Genomic DNA, 14736 nt, shown 5'->3' with positions numbered 1-14736 from the left:
GGTTTCTTTCTATCTTTAGGGATCAATTACCAAGAAAACTCATTTTATGCTGGGATTGTAGCCACATGCCAGATTTGCTGTTCTTGGGCCAGCAGAACGGTTGTTTATGCCACAGAGAATCTACAAAAGTAATAAATAAATGAAGCAGAGTCATGGCAGGGTGGTAACTTTGATCAATCCAAAAAAGAAAAAAAAACCAAGCTATTTTCATTAGGAAAATACTCTCTGAAAATACTCTCTGTATTTTGGGAATTTGGGTCCAAGGGTGATTTTAGGTTGTTGGCCTGTTGCTAAGTCAAGTGCATTGACCATGTAGGGAGGGATGGATGTTGGCTACAACTGTCAGCAGGGCAATAGTAGACAATAAAGTCAATTTCAAGTTGCAACTTTGAGCTTTTCAGGGTTAATGCTCACTAGCTAGGCATCCATAGAGCAATACCAATGACAGCTTTATACTCCAATGAATTTTAACTGTAAATAAAATTGGGAAAAAAGGGAATAATGATTCCCCATTTACACATCACCCAGCTTCAAAACTTGTGACCACTTTGAGCAAGTCACTTAACCAGATTCTCGTCACTCAAATGGCAATAATGATTCTGATATTTTAAAAATCTTTCAAACTTGATTAAAAAAAAGCATTATGACCTTGGAGCAGAGGGTGGTATGTCATAAATTGTCCAACATATTTATTTGATTTTATACCAAAAATTTCTGGGATTTAAGAACATGGAAACATACAGAAAAGCAAGCAGGATCTTTATAATGGCCAGGATCTTCAAAGAATATGTAGACTCATAACACACAGTAACTGAGATCTTCTAGTTCAAAACTAACCCTTCACACAGGGAAAGAGTCTAGTACTTAGCTAAGCAAGATTGTGTCTCAGTGGCCATTCTATATGACCCATGAAAGGAAAAGAAATAGTTCCTTAGGTACAAGACACTGTCCTTGAAAGCACAATCGGTATGGTAAAACAAGCAGGCAGCTAGAAAGCTTCATGCGGAAAAAAAGGCATAACCAGTTTCCCCCCATCTTGAGGCCACCAGTACTGGGTGATGTCACAGTTAATGAAGGTTCTGCCATTTCCTTCTGGCTCTTCTCAGGGGCCTGCAAGGCAAAGAAAAAGCATTCTTTTGGTGCCAAAAAATAGTTGTTGTTTTTGTGTCTAAAAGAGAAGCCTTTTACTGAGCTTCAGAATTCAAAATGATTAATTTGCAGAATGCTCGGGAGGGCCAATTAGAGGGGGCTTCTCTGTTTAAAGAGGTGAAGGTGGAGGGAGAGTGCTTTCAGTGAATGAAAATTCACTTGTTAACTATCTATGTTGCTCTACAAAACAGCTCAGACCCAAACAAAATGATGAGAGACAAAGAGAGAAGTAGTTTTGCAATTGATTTATAGGGATAGCCAGGATCATCAAAGAGTCAGTGGGCAGAGCAAAAAAGGGTGTAGGTTTTTTTTTTAAAGCTATAATGTTGAGTTTTATGTTTTCGAACCAAAGGAAAGTTAATTTTAATAAAAAGGTTAGAATTGTAAAGCACGTGCTTTTATATTTTCATTCTTTCATTTATACTCCATAACCTTGGGCAAAACTTTTTCCTATTCAACTTCAGTTTTTGATGAGCAGAAAAAAGATCATAAGAAACTCTGAGAAGGTATTTGCCAGAGTAAAAAGAGATAACCCAGCTCGATGGTTATACACCTCTTGAAGAAGTAAACACATACATCATCATAAATATTATTTTCATTAGTTAGTTGATGGAGACATTTTTCTGAATGGCATATCTGTGGCCATAGATTGGTGGTGCCAAGTAAGTAATGAACTTGATAGGGGTATCTTGGTGTAATTATTCTGTCATTTTCTTGCACTGAATTGTCAAAAATAGCATGTGCCAAACACACCTTTTTTCTTCTCCTTGGCATCAAATAAATGTTGACTTAATCTACTTTTTTGTGTTTTTCCTTTATCATGCAAAAATATAGAATAGTATGTTGGTGTTTTGATTTTATTTCAGGGTGATATACAGAGGGGATAAAGTTAATTATTGAGGTAGTGAGTACATTATTTCTTGACCATTGTTAATCCTTTCCATGTTTTCCTCTCACTTTCCCTCCCCTACTCCCCCCAAGTTGTAAAGTTCATTTCTAACATATTGTCCTATGAATATCACGGTCCTTTTGTCACATCATCTTGTTTTTCCCCTTTTCTTCTCTTATCTACTTTTAAATAAATGACCCAAGAATGAACCTGACAGGGTAACATCTTGACAGATGACAACATCAAAACAACATCAAAATCTTTTTGTTTTGATGCTAGTCCAGGGTCTTTAATGAAATGATAGGTTAGATGAGTGAGTGAGTGAGTGAGTGAAAGAATGAATGAATGAATGGTTTGTAACTTCATGGCCTATCCCAATGCTTTTGATAAGCACTTCTTAGGCCATGTCTTCCCACCACATCCCCTTTGTTTCTGCTTAACCCTGCATAAATCAGCTAGTTCACTTCCTACATTCAGCTCCTCCCGCCGTGGTATTTTATAATCTACCTTAATGTGTGTTTTTATTTCAGCAGAAGTAAAGTATGGAAGCATTAAATTTAAAAAGCAACTCCAGCAAGCTATTCTTTGAAAACATACAATATTTGTTAAATAAAACACCATCCAGGGCAAGTAAACATAGAAGTGAATTTAAAAGTACTTTTAGGTAGCTTGTTTTGATTTAAAAAGAAAATACTACTACTCAGGATTTAAAGATAACTTTTTGAAAACAGTACCTTCTTATACAACTCCCCCTCCCTTCCTCTTCCTCTCCCTCTCTCCCCCCTTCCTTTCAATCTCTCTATCTCCTCTCTCTACAATACCCAGGTGGTAGGCATTGAATTCATGTCCTTGTACATATTAAGAATATTTTCTACCACTGAATGCTAATAGTTTTCTTTTCTTCTTTGTGGTTACTGAGCCATTGCTATTGCTGTAGTGTATAATTGTTTAACACCAGTTCAGAATTGACCTGAACAGGTAAATCATATTTTAAGGCATGTATCTTTATTATTGTTTTAACCACAAATTAAAAAAAATGAATCACAGTTTTAAACATGTCCCAAGGACACACAGCTGGGAGATGTTAAATTCAAGGTTTGTGTTCTGTTCTAACTCTAAATAGGTCCCAAACTCTAGATCCTAAGCTCTTTGCCATTAGAGAATGGAGTGGGGATGGAGATGGGGGAGATTTGGGTCAGACTTTTTTTTTCTTGCATAGACAATCAGACAGATTTCTCATATAAGTAAAAGACTTGTGAGATGTTTAACTTGACATTACATTTGTTTCACTGGCTTTGTCAGCAAGCATTCCCATGATAACCTGTTCTTCAAAGATAACAAGAGAAATTTTAAGAAAAGACACCTACAAGACGTAGGACCTTGAATTATAGCCATCTCAATGAAAGACAATACATGAGATCTTTTGTGTGAAAAGCAGATGAAATTTGGCAAATATTTCGTGAGTGGATACAACAAATGAAATTAATTATGGTTTTAATAAAAAGTATGATGGGTCTAGAAGTCAAATGGAGTGAAGTGTCAGGAGGAATATATGAGAGGGAAGAGTGACTCTTGATGCTTTTGTAGATGAATGGATGTTAAAGAACATGTTTGAGCTACAGCTAGAGAAGAAGACTAGAAACAATATTAAAGCACATTTCAGCCTTTGCCCACTCCCAACCTCTCCTATACCCTTTCCCCAAATTACCACTCACCAGAGTCATCTCCACCTTGAGAAATCCAACAAGATATCACTTTATTTTCATCTAGGTTAATTCCGGAAGCACATGTGCATGGTTGCCAACATTTTCCTCTCTTCCTTTGGTCTCTGGGCTCAATTCTCCCTGATACTTTTTGCTAGGACTTTTGGGCGTTCATTTCCTCTCCCCTAGCTGTTAAAGATTGGAAGTCATCAGCCGTCTCTCCTCTTACCTCTCTTCCCTAGTGATCCCAGCCACCCTCACTCCTGGTATACTTTGAGGAGTCCAACTGTTGTTTCCAGTCACTGTCTCCCCTCTTGACTCCAGGCCCACAAATCAACTATCTACGTTCCCATCTTTTGAATGCTTCCAAGGTACTCCACACACCACAGGCCCAAGATTGAGCTCTTGATCTTCTTTTCCAGGTCTGCTTCTCTTCCATTGTCTCCTTCAGTCAACACCACTATCTCTCTACTTTCTCAAGCAGAAGCTAAGGAACTAATTTCTTGAATTAAGTCCTATGGAAGTACCCTCCAAAATGTCAGGAATCGCTCTCTTTGTATCTCCACTGCTATCCTCCTTGTCCAAGCCACCAGTATCTCTTTTCTGAATACTCCAACTCCTCATCTTCCTGCCAAATGCCTGCATCCATACTAGCTCCTCTACAGTCACCTCTCTTATTTTCTACAAGATAATAAATCAGGTCCTGTCCTCCTCATGCGTAGAATCTTTTGATTATTATTATTCATTCTTCTTAGGGCAAAGTTATAATCCATCCTGTGACTGCTGAAGTGTACTCTTAACAATAAAACCATATGTGGGTGCTGTAAACATTAATATTGTCTATTTACTTGGACTGAGAATCACCTCTGGGGTTAATAAAGCAGACCTCTGGGTATGTCTGTAGAGGTATTTACAGAGGTGATATGGTCCTGAGGGCTTGGACTTAATGAACTGATTAGTCCCACAGTAGATTCATAATATGCTGTTATGATTGGAAGGCAATTTAAGGTAGGAGGTAGAACCTGGTTGAAGGTAAATAGGTCACTGGGGTGTGTCCTTAGGGGTGGGGGCACTGTATCTTACTCTGGTCTCTTTTTGTATGTTCTTTCCTCTGTTTCTTGGCTGCCCTGCTGCGAACTGCTATGAATTCCTCTCTTTAAGTTGTTTAATATAAAGTAATTGGGCTACAGAGATGAAAAGCTAACTATTATGGTCCCATCTGAAACCTTGAATCCTCTGGGAAGGGATAAGGGATAAGGGATATGGGATAAGGTTTTAAGTTCTCTAGGTGATTCTAATGAATACACACAGGTTTGACAACCACTTTTCCAGCTACCTAGATGGCTTCTTGTTCTCATAATTTGGAGCCGCTTACAGGTGCCTATTTTTCTTTTTCCATTTCTTCAAAAAGTGGGTTTCTTCCATTGGTGGCACCTTGGTACAGATTTTCCACAAATGCTTTTACCATTTGTTCTTTCCTAGTTAGTGTCTACTGTGGATATTTGCTCAAGAAAGCTGCCTACGACCAATTCCTCTGAATATTATCCACTGTTCATTTACAGCACTGTATTTTTCTTATTTGTGTGGTTGTTGATTAATGTCTGTCTCCTCTACTAGACTATAAGTTCCACAAGAACTTGATTGTATTCATCTATTTTCTGTTGGGATAAAATACTTAAAGCCAGGTTAATTATAAAGGAATGAGATTTATGTAGCATACAGTTCTAGAAATCCAAGTGTATAACTACACCTGCACCTATCCAACTTCTAGGGGAGATTTTGTGTGGTGTCAAATCAAATTCCATGGGTAAAGGAAGCTTCCATATGCCAAAGAGCAGTTACCTACTTTTATGGTCACTAATTTAGTCCTTAGTGACACAATTTTAGTCTACCAAGTTAATCCAGCTTTGAGATTCATGGATACACAGCTTATGGTAAAGGTTATTAATCCATTCAAGGTGATATTCCCATGACCTAATCATCTCCCGAACAAAGCTCCAATGCTGAAACCCTGGGAGCCAAGCACATCAACCTGTGGCAGACAAGCCATGGCAGGGACAGTCTCTGGTTTTCCTTGTGTTTGACTGTAATCTAGTGCTGGCAATAGAGCACATAGTCATGTATTTGCTGAATGAATACATGTACATGTAAATGAAATCCTCATTATTTGACAGCAGAAATGCTAGAGCTCAGGTAGTTAGCTCCCAGTCTTCTCATTTTATAAAATGGAGCTATCTATGTCATAGACTTGTGAGGACAATTGCATAAACAAAACCAAGCACATGGCTAGGAACAAGAGTCCATTACAACTCTGAGTTTTGCTGATCATCATCATCATCATCATCATCATCATCATCATCATCATCATAATGATTCCATTGTCATTCCAGTCTCTGTAAACTCTGTCACCCATAATGATTTGATTAGGTGTGGTTGAAACCAAGCAGTGTAATTCCTGACAAGAATATACATTTTAAAAATTCTAAGATGCAATAACTACTTTTTTGCAATTCCCTGATTGTTTTGAAGATTAGTATTTAATGGATTTGCTCCAGAAAATTCTCATTAGTCCTGTCATTGGTTTCTACTGTCATAAACTTATTTATCCAGCAAATAATTAGGTAACACTTGGATGCACTATGTTACCTTCTGATGCTACACATATGTCTAAGATCGTCTTATAGTTGCCAGTCAAGTGGTGAATAAGGAATTTACAGTCTTTTGAGGAAATACTTCCCTCCCATGTCAACAAATGTTGCAGAGTACTGTTAAGAGCTATGTGTTGTGAAACTGAGAGACACATTCTAAATCGGGAGAGGTTTTTACCATCTTGGGGCCTTACCTTTGGTACTCAAGTAAAAGTCATCTGGACTCAAACCAAACCAATCAATTAATGTAGGCTCTCTGAGTTAATGTTGCACTTGCCTACAAACAGGGTTTCCATGAAAAGCAGATAAAGAAGGAACAAAAGGGTAAGACCAACTGAGGAATCCACATCATTCACCTATCTCTCAAGTGCTTCTGTGCATGCTGAGGGGTTGACTTTTTTAGGCCCTCCACGTGATTGTCCTTGACTGGCTCTGATTTCTTTACCACCACAAAAACCTGGGGCCAAGTCTGCATTTTTTTTTCATAGCAGTTTGAAATCAACCCCTTTCTCTTTCTCTGTTCTCACTCTCATCCATGTCTTAATCTTTGAACAGCATCAAATATTCATCAGATTTCATGAAGCTGGGCTTGTGAGAACCTAGAGTTTTCAAAAGCAGATCTTGCTTTACTCTGAGGGGAATCCTGTGAGTCTTTCAACAAGACTTACTCTAAATCACAAGACTCAATTAGTTGATTTCAAAGAAATACCCAGGTGTTGTTTGACCTTCAACCATATGCACTGCTGGAATAAATGAAAAGTCTTGCTCATTCCCATAATGCCTGGGGAACTAGATCAAGATAATGCCTTTTCATAGTCTCTTGAGTTTTTTTTTTTTTGTGTGTGTGTGTGTGTGGAAGGATTATTAGGTTTGGACTAAATGAGTTATTCAGTTAGTAATATACACAGTTACTGGCTGCTGTTGCCTATGTTGAGAAAGAAGGCAAGTATGAGCTGTTACTAAGCACCACTAAAAGAGGCACATAAAAAAGTTTGGACATGTGGAGAGGGCCTGGGATCCAGCATATGGAGGGCACATCCCAGGGAGAAAGGTAGGTGAACAGCCAAGCTCTGTGTGAGGGCTCTTGATGCTATTGATTGTGACAATCCAGAGTGACTTTTTTTTGTCCTTATTCTGACACTAGGGTGGCTACTCATCTTTCTCCTGTCGTGATGCCTTCAAATTTCCTTGGTGTTGATTAAGAGGCTATTTGACCTAGCAGCCTGTCTTCACAGCTTAAGTATTTCCAAAGAACTTGGGCTGTGTTGAAAGTGACTGGCATAGTTTGGGAGTTAGGAAAACCTAGCTGTAAATCATGGGTCTGCTTGCTGTTTGGAAGACATGAGACAGATTACTTTGTTCAGATATGAGATGGGGCTGATAAGATTCTTGTGTTAGCATTTCCCACAGTATGCTTAAGTGGAAGTGCATATGGCTCCAACCAAAATGTGACATCATGTTCAAATGCATTTGCTGAGGCTGTTTGGATTGCTCTCTCCCTTGGATATAGTTATGCTTATTGTTGAGACTATGGAAAGCTCTGTAGAAAATAACTCTGGTTAGCATGGTTGAAGTCAAAAGGGAAAATATATTTGCATTCAAGAACCTTTTTTTCAAGGTGGAGGTTATGGCTCAGGTGATAGAGCACCTGCCTAGCAAGCACAAGGCTCTGAGTTCAAACCCCAGTTCCACATAAAAGCATGGACTCAGAGAAGGGTTGTAACTTGTCAAAGAAATATTGCTAGAAAGCAATAGACCAACCATTTAGGCCAAATTTGTCTGCTAGGGCATCCATTTTGCCTCAAATAAACTTCCTGATTGCCTAGGATGCAAGCTTTAGTCTCTTCCACTGGAGTTACACTGGACATAGTAGAATTAAGTTCCCACTGGAAGCTAACCTGTAAATCAAGAAGCACTTACAATAAAAATCAAGGTAAATGTTCTTAAAGGCTTTGTTTACCAAGTTTACTCTGGTAACTCATGTTATCTTTCTCTGTGATGTCAAGAACATTTTGTTGACAACATGAGGAACAATCCTTAGTATCAGAACACCTATTTTTTTGGTTAACTCTGAATTGTCACTTAGCCTTGGGAAACATGGTTTCCTGTTGTGCCATTTCATTCACTGTTTGAGAATACCGTGGAGTTAGGATTGTTATAGTTCGATATCAGTTACAACTTTCTATGTACGTTGTCACCTTGATTTTTAGGGACCTATCTATATGTCTAAGGTTGATGAATTGTTTCCTGCAAAGGAAAGTTCTTTGATACCTTTTATTTTGATCTTACCTAGATCATGGCATTTCTGGAAGGTAAGGAGGAGATGGGAAATTGTGTATCCCTTGAGCATATTCTCGATGAGTGGCATATTTCCAATTGCATATTATGATAATGCATGGAAAAGGCATTTGTTTCCATTAGAATGACAAGATGTCAGGGGCACAGCATGAAAGCAAAGGGCAAGTCTATTCGATATGTGGTAGATACATCCATCAATGAGCTGGTGATGGAAAGCTAGGAAAGGCAGCAAGTCTGTCAGCATTTGTGATACATACGCCCTCTTCAAATGCCATGATGCTAAACTTCCAGTTCATGCTGCCTCCTGTTAGAACTTGGTATGCTGCTCACCTGCCTTTGGTTTTGTTCATGAGAGAAGCTTGTAAGTGCCATGTACTGGTGATAAGTACACTAAAAAAACAAGAGGTGAACTTCTGTCCATTGCAATTCATGATCTGTTCTAGCTTGGCTTTGTATTCAGTGGTTAAAATGACTACTTGGGGCTTCTCTTGATTAACCATATACAGGCCAGTTGCTATGTTCTTCTATCTAAGAAGAATGTACTCTCCAATCTCGGTTTTGCAAGGTATTATGTGTATGGGCTTCCCACGAGGCACTGGCTATTTCTCAACTGTAAGACTAAACCCAGCATTTCAGAGGATGAACCTACAATGTTACATGTTCAGGTAAGTTTTATTTTCTTTTCCCCTGCCAGTTTTTAGCCTCAAAATGATCACCTGCAAGAAATCATAGTTCAGAAAAGAAAGGACTTGGAGAGTCAGTCCCCATCATTTAACAGCTGGGGAAACTGAGACAGGAAGAAGCACTGAAATGTTTGACAGAGACTTACTCATGACCATCATGTAGGTCTTTTAGGTCAAAAACCATCTTGCTACATCACAGTTGACGGTTCTTCCTGTCCTAGACTCAGGGCATAACATTGGTTTTATAAACCCACACCGTAGCAGGAAGAAATGATTTCTCATTATTCATAGAATAAGAATCAAACAGGTTCTATCTGTGAATGCCATTTGTCTACCCACAGCACAGGCCATTCTTCCTCTCTCTACTGCCTCCTTTGCACCTCAGTCTGCTCATATTCCCAAGTATTGGTAGACCACCAGAGGAGCCAGAGGCCTGCCTCAAGTGTTAGTATGTGCATGGTCTCCACAAAGGTCTCTTCTCCTTTAGGTTTCAGATTTCATTCTTTCTTCTCAGGCAGGTTTTCTCTGACTCCTAAATGTAGATTGCAGATAGTTCCCCATGTAGGGCCTTTATAGCCAATTCTATGGTATGGTCTAAAGAAGAAAGACTGTGCCTTGAAAGATACATGGTATGCCATTTTGTCCAAGAGACATGGAGCAGCTCTCAACAATCCTCTCTCACTCATGAGTTTGCTTTCCACAGTTTCATTTAGTCCACCAGTGTCTACAATATTAAATGAAAATTTACAAAGGTAAACAATTTGTAAGTTTTAACTGTGTGCATTGCTCCATATAGTGTTGTGAAATCTTGTGCTCTTTGCTCAGGATGTGAATCAACTCTTCGTTCAGTGAATCTGTGCTAGGTGCTGTATACACTACTATCCACTGTCTTTTAGCAGCCTCACAGTTATCAGATCAACTATGTCAGTGATTATATTTCAGTAGTCCTTGTTTTATTTAATTAAGTCTTAGAAGCATAAGAGTAGTAATCTGGGGCTGGGAGTTTAGCCTAATGGTAGAGTGCTTGCCTAGTATGCATCCAGTTCAATTCCTCGGAACCACATACATAGAAAAATGCTGGAAGTGATGCTGTGGCTCAAGTGGTAGAGTTCTAGTCCTGAGGAAAGCCCAAGGACAGTACTCAGACCCTGATTTCATGCCCCAGGACCGGCAAGCAAAAGAGTGGTAAAGCTATAACTCATACACATATGCCCCCAAAGAAGCTGTCAAGTGTGCCCTTCAAGTAAGACAGTGAAAAGAAAAATCTATACACTGAGATTGCTAAGACCTATGGTAAGAAGGAATAGGAAAAGAGATAGTATATATGGCTATTTGTTCTATTCATGGATTCAGCCATTCAGAAAGAACTTTGGAATGTATCCCAGGTAAATATGTGGGATGGCTCTCTTAACGCTCCACCTGAAGTTTGTTGATGAGAGTGGTTATCACTGATGGGAGTCCATCTCCACTGAAATCAACAGCCTTTCATGATTGATGCCAGCTTATCTTAACCCATCTCACCTTTTACCATTTGCCAATGTTAATACTGATTTCAGGCAGATCATTACCAGCTTGGATGTTTTGGTATGTGAACTTCAGCAATATCTTGCAATTAACTTAGTGCTTCTAAGCAAATAATGGCTACCATATATCAAGTGCCTAGTATACAGCAAATTCTTTTCCTGTGTTACCTACTTCCAGTAACCATGCAGGATAGTTATTGGTCTTTTGGGATATGGAATCAGAAGCTAATCAATTTCCAAAATTTCTCAGAGCCAATAAGATAAAAATTCTAGATGTTTCTAACTTGCAGATTCCATTCCCTTTTCATTGTCAGTGAAGATGTGGTTGTTGACTAATGTTGTAACAGTCCCTTTTATGGTGGATCTTGCAGGCTCTTTAGACTTCACCATCCACTGCAGCAACTAAAATAACTAGGTAAGGCTCAATTGCCCACACACATACCGGTATGGCCAACTGGGTGTTTGTTCTTTACTTTTCAAGGAACGCCTTTGAACTGAGAGGAAATTTGAATAGAATCATTCTGTGACTCCTTAAAGAAAGTGTTTTATTTTTGTAATTTTTTACAACTCTTTGACAATAGAATAAGCAGACACAGTATTATCTGTGACAAGTTCTGGATGATTATAGAGCACAGCATAAATCTTGTAGATTCTGAAGCCCCAGTTGAAGTCTGTGCATTGTTGTTTCTAGAGTGTAAAATTGAGAACTCACCTCATGCACTGTAATCCTCATTCATTCTCTTCACTCCAGTGATTGAACCCAGAGCCTTGTGCATGTTTGTGTAAGTATTCTACTACTGAGCTAAGCCTTTCTGCATTATTTATAGACTAGGAAGAAGTAGGAAAGTAAGTACAAAATCTTGTAGGATGTAGTTGGGACTGAAAGAGTAAAGGAATCATGTGTGGTCTTAACTGATAGTGATTTTGCATTAGCAAAGTGTAGAGACATTTCTGGTTTTCACAGTTTGGGAAATGCTATTTGTGTGTGATAAGTTGAAATGAATGCTGTTGCTAAGCATCCCATAGAGCATTCTTTAAGCCCTCACAGGAAAGAATTACTTAGAATTAAATATTGATAGTATCAAAGTCAAGACACCAAAGTCAGAAAAACCTCCTTGGAAACATAGAGAAGTCTGACACCCAGTTGAAAAGATATATAGGATATTGTTGAAATATTTTGCTTTTCAGCTGAGTGCTTTTGAAGTCATGAAAATTACATTGCCATGCTTCCATTAGGGTGTGGTATGGTAAGGTACTTTTTCAGTTGTTTAAGTGCTCTACAAAGCTGGATTTACATCCAATTGGAAGCTCTGTGTTTTTTTGTTTTGTTTTTTTGTTTTTTAATTTCAAAAGTCTTACCATTCACCATCACTGTGGCAAAGGAAGTTTTATTTGTTTTTATGTATTCTTTTGGTAAGTTAAAAGCATCTTGAATTATTAAGCCAGTTATTTTCCAGGCCTGTAAATGTTTTCAGCATGTTGAGTCAAGTTTTCCTGAGTCAGCACATGCATGGTATTGCATTTTGGAAGGGCCCAGTCAGAGCCATTTCTTTCAGATGTTGATATTTTTCTTTTCGATTGTGATGTTTGGGGGTGCTTGTTCTGACCAAAGAGAGCATATGTTTCTCCTACACTCCACATTCAAGGCTCTCCCATAGGAGTGACATTCAGGAAGGTGAGAGACACCCCATCCTTTCAAGCTAATGAGGGAATAGAGTAACGAAAGGAACACAAATAATCAAGCGATCATTTAATTTTTTCCCCTGGTGTGCAGAACTTACGGCAGTTCACTTCCAGCTAAATCTTAGGTAAATCTTCCAACCCATGCTTTATGGGAGACAATAAGAAAGAACTTTGAATTACAATGGAAAAAAAGAAAATCCTTTTGCTGCTCCAGAGCCAAATGCTTTTAGAGGAAGCAGGGGAGGTAGGGGGAAGAAAAAGAAAAAGAAAAAATAACCCACTTGAGTTAAATTGATGAAAACCAGTCAAAATATGGCCTTGTTGTGGCTGATAGAACTCTCCTGGCTGGTCCCAAAACACAGTAGGCGTGGCTGTCTCCATACTGATTGAACTAGATTTCTGTGTCAAGGGCTCTTAAGCCGCAGGCCTGCACCCCACATTTCCTGAGTGTGTTATTGAAAATTATCAGACCTGTTTTCTTCATTACCAAGAAGCTGAAAAATGACTTGGGTTTAAAGAAAGAAAGAAAAGCTGAAAGGCTTTCTATAAGCAGCACAGGCTAACTCTTAAACAAACATCCTTAGCACTCAAGTATACAGCATGGAAAAGCACAAGCCTGGAGGAAGTTATCATTCATAGGAACTCCATGGAAACTTCTCTAATGAATACCTTCCCACCTATGTCTGCTTATTACTTAAGCACTTAAACCATGTGGATGGCTCTCAAGGAGTAAATGGGTTCATTCTTGATTTTAATTTTAAAACAACTTTTAGGGATACAGAGGCAAAGCAAAGGCTTTTCTCCTTATGTCAAGGAATCTGAATTCTGCGTAATGAAATCCTCAAATTAGGCCCTAGGACCTGGAAAGGATGGTTCTTAGCCAGTTCAGCTGCACAGATGAAGATTAACCCTATCCCCCAACCCCCATTAATCCATGTGTGAGGGAGAAGGGGGCCTTGGGTATTTGTAATTCACATGGCAGCTGAGGTCTGCCTGATGTCAACTCTTCTTTTCTGCTGTTTTCATCTAAGACTTCATTTCTCAGCTCTTATTTCTTCTTATATTCTTACCAGTTCATTAATAACCTCTTGCTCCTCCCCCTCCCTCTTTGTGTCCCTCACTTCGACTTTGAAGAACCTGAATTCATTTAGTCTTTCATTAGTGGTAATTATTTACCTGTCAGACCCCAGCTGGACTGCATCATTAAAATGAGTCACATCATCTTGCTTCTAGGCCCTGCTTCCAAACAATTAAATCAGACAAGCACCTGTGTAAATATGTAATATTTGGTGATAAGAAAATGATTAGGCGATAGAACCTGAGCTGAACACCAGTGTTTCCCTCTGGGGATTTTTTTGCATATGCCGTGAGCCAACTCTGATCTCCAGATCCAGGTCAGCTGCTTTGCCCACCCTTCCTATGATCTTTGGTTTGGAAATTTTAGCTCATCTTCTGTCACTAGTTTTGGGGTATTTACAGACATTAAAATTTGAAGGGATTCATCTCATGGATACACTGAGAAAGAAGTTGAAATAGAGTAAAATACTAATGAGTGGTTTTTTTTTTCTTTTTCCAGGACTAAAATGTCCATCTCAATTAAATGACCATTGAAAGTCATCTTAGACAGCAGTGTCTGCCTTCCTTTCTATACGTAGGACTTCTGGGATGCTTTGTGGAGCAATGAAAGTGCTTCGTGATCAAGTAAGCTAAGGATGTGAGGCTGACGTTAGTTCCTTAGACTGCTGTGATCTTTAGCACCTTTAGGGCCTCAACTTTCCAATCTGTGAAAAGGATTCTGGCCCTAGCCGTCCTTGCCAAATGTACACCAAGTGCAGCAACACACCCATCTCCTGAGACCATATACCCATCACCTCTGGGAAGCTCGGCATCCAGGAAGCCATAACCTGAAATTGTTGGGCAAGGTTTTGTAAACTGCGTTCTGGTGGAGAATACATTTCAGCAATATAAAGTACCACCCTGAAGTGACTATAGAATTTCATTAAAAAAAAAATTCATCAGTCACGGGGCTTGAACTCTGGGCCTGGGTGCTGTCCCAGAGCTCTTCAACTCAAGGCTAGTGCTCTACCACGGAGCCACAGAGTCACTTCCAGTTTTCTGGTGGACTTTTGTGCTCCAGCTTGCTTTGAACCCAGATCCCCA

General features: G+C 39.1%; 1 long non-coding RNA gene across 2 annotated transcripts in view; it reads right to left on the bottom strand.

Annotated features, from left to right (window-relative positions):
* The window catches only part of LOC150066653 (uncharacterized), a 315401-nt gene that overhangs the window by 27853 nt on the left and 272812 nt on the right, over positions 1 to 14736 (bottom strand). The window contains exon 10 of one of the 2 annotated variants that reach the window (XR_016533490.1): positions 687 to 1110. The exons of the other annotated variant lie outside the window; for it this stretch is intronic. This is a non-coding gene — a long non-coding RNA (uncharacterized LOC150066653). Of the gene's footprint in view, positions 1 to 686; positions 1111 to 14736 lie in introns of those variants that run through there. 2 annotated transcript variants of the gene reach the window in all.

The sequence above is a fragment of the Megascapheus bottae genome, chromosome 2, assembly GCF_031878675.1.
Source record: "Megascapheus bottae isolate mThoBot1 chromosome 2, mThoBot2.hap1, whole genome shotgun sequence".
In the NCBI taxonomy this organism is placed as follows: Eukaryota; Metazoa; Chordata; class Mammalia; order Rodentia; family Geomyidae; genus Megascapheus; species Megascapheus bottae.
This window is presented reverse-complemented; position numbering and strand designations above follow the sequence as displayed.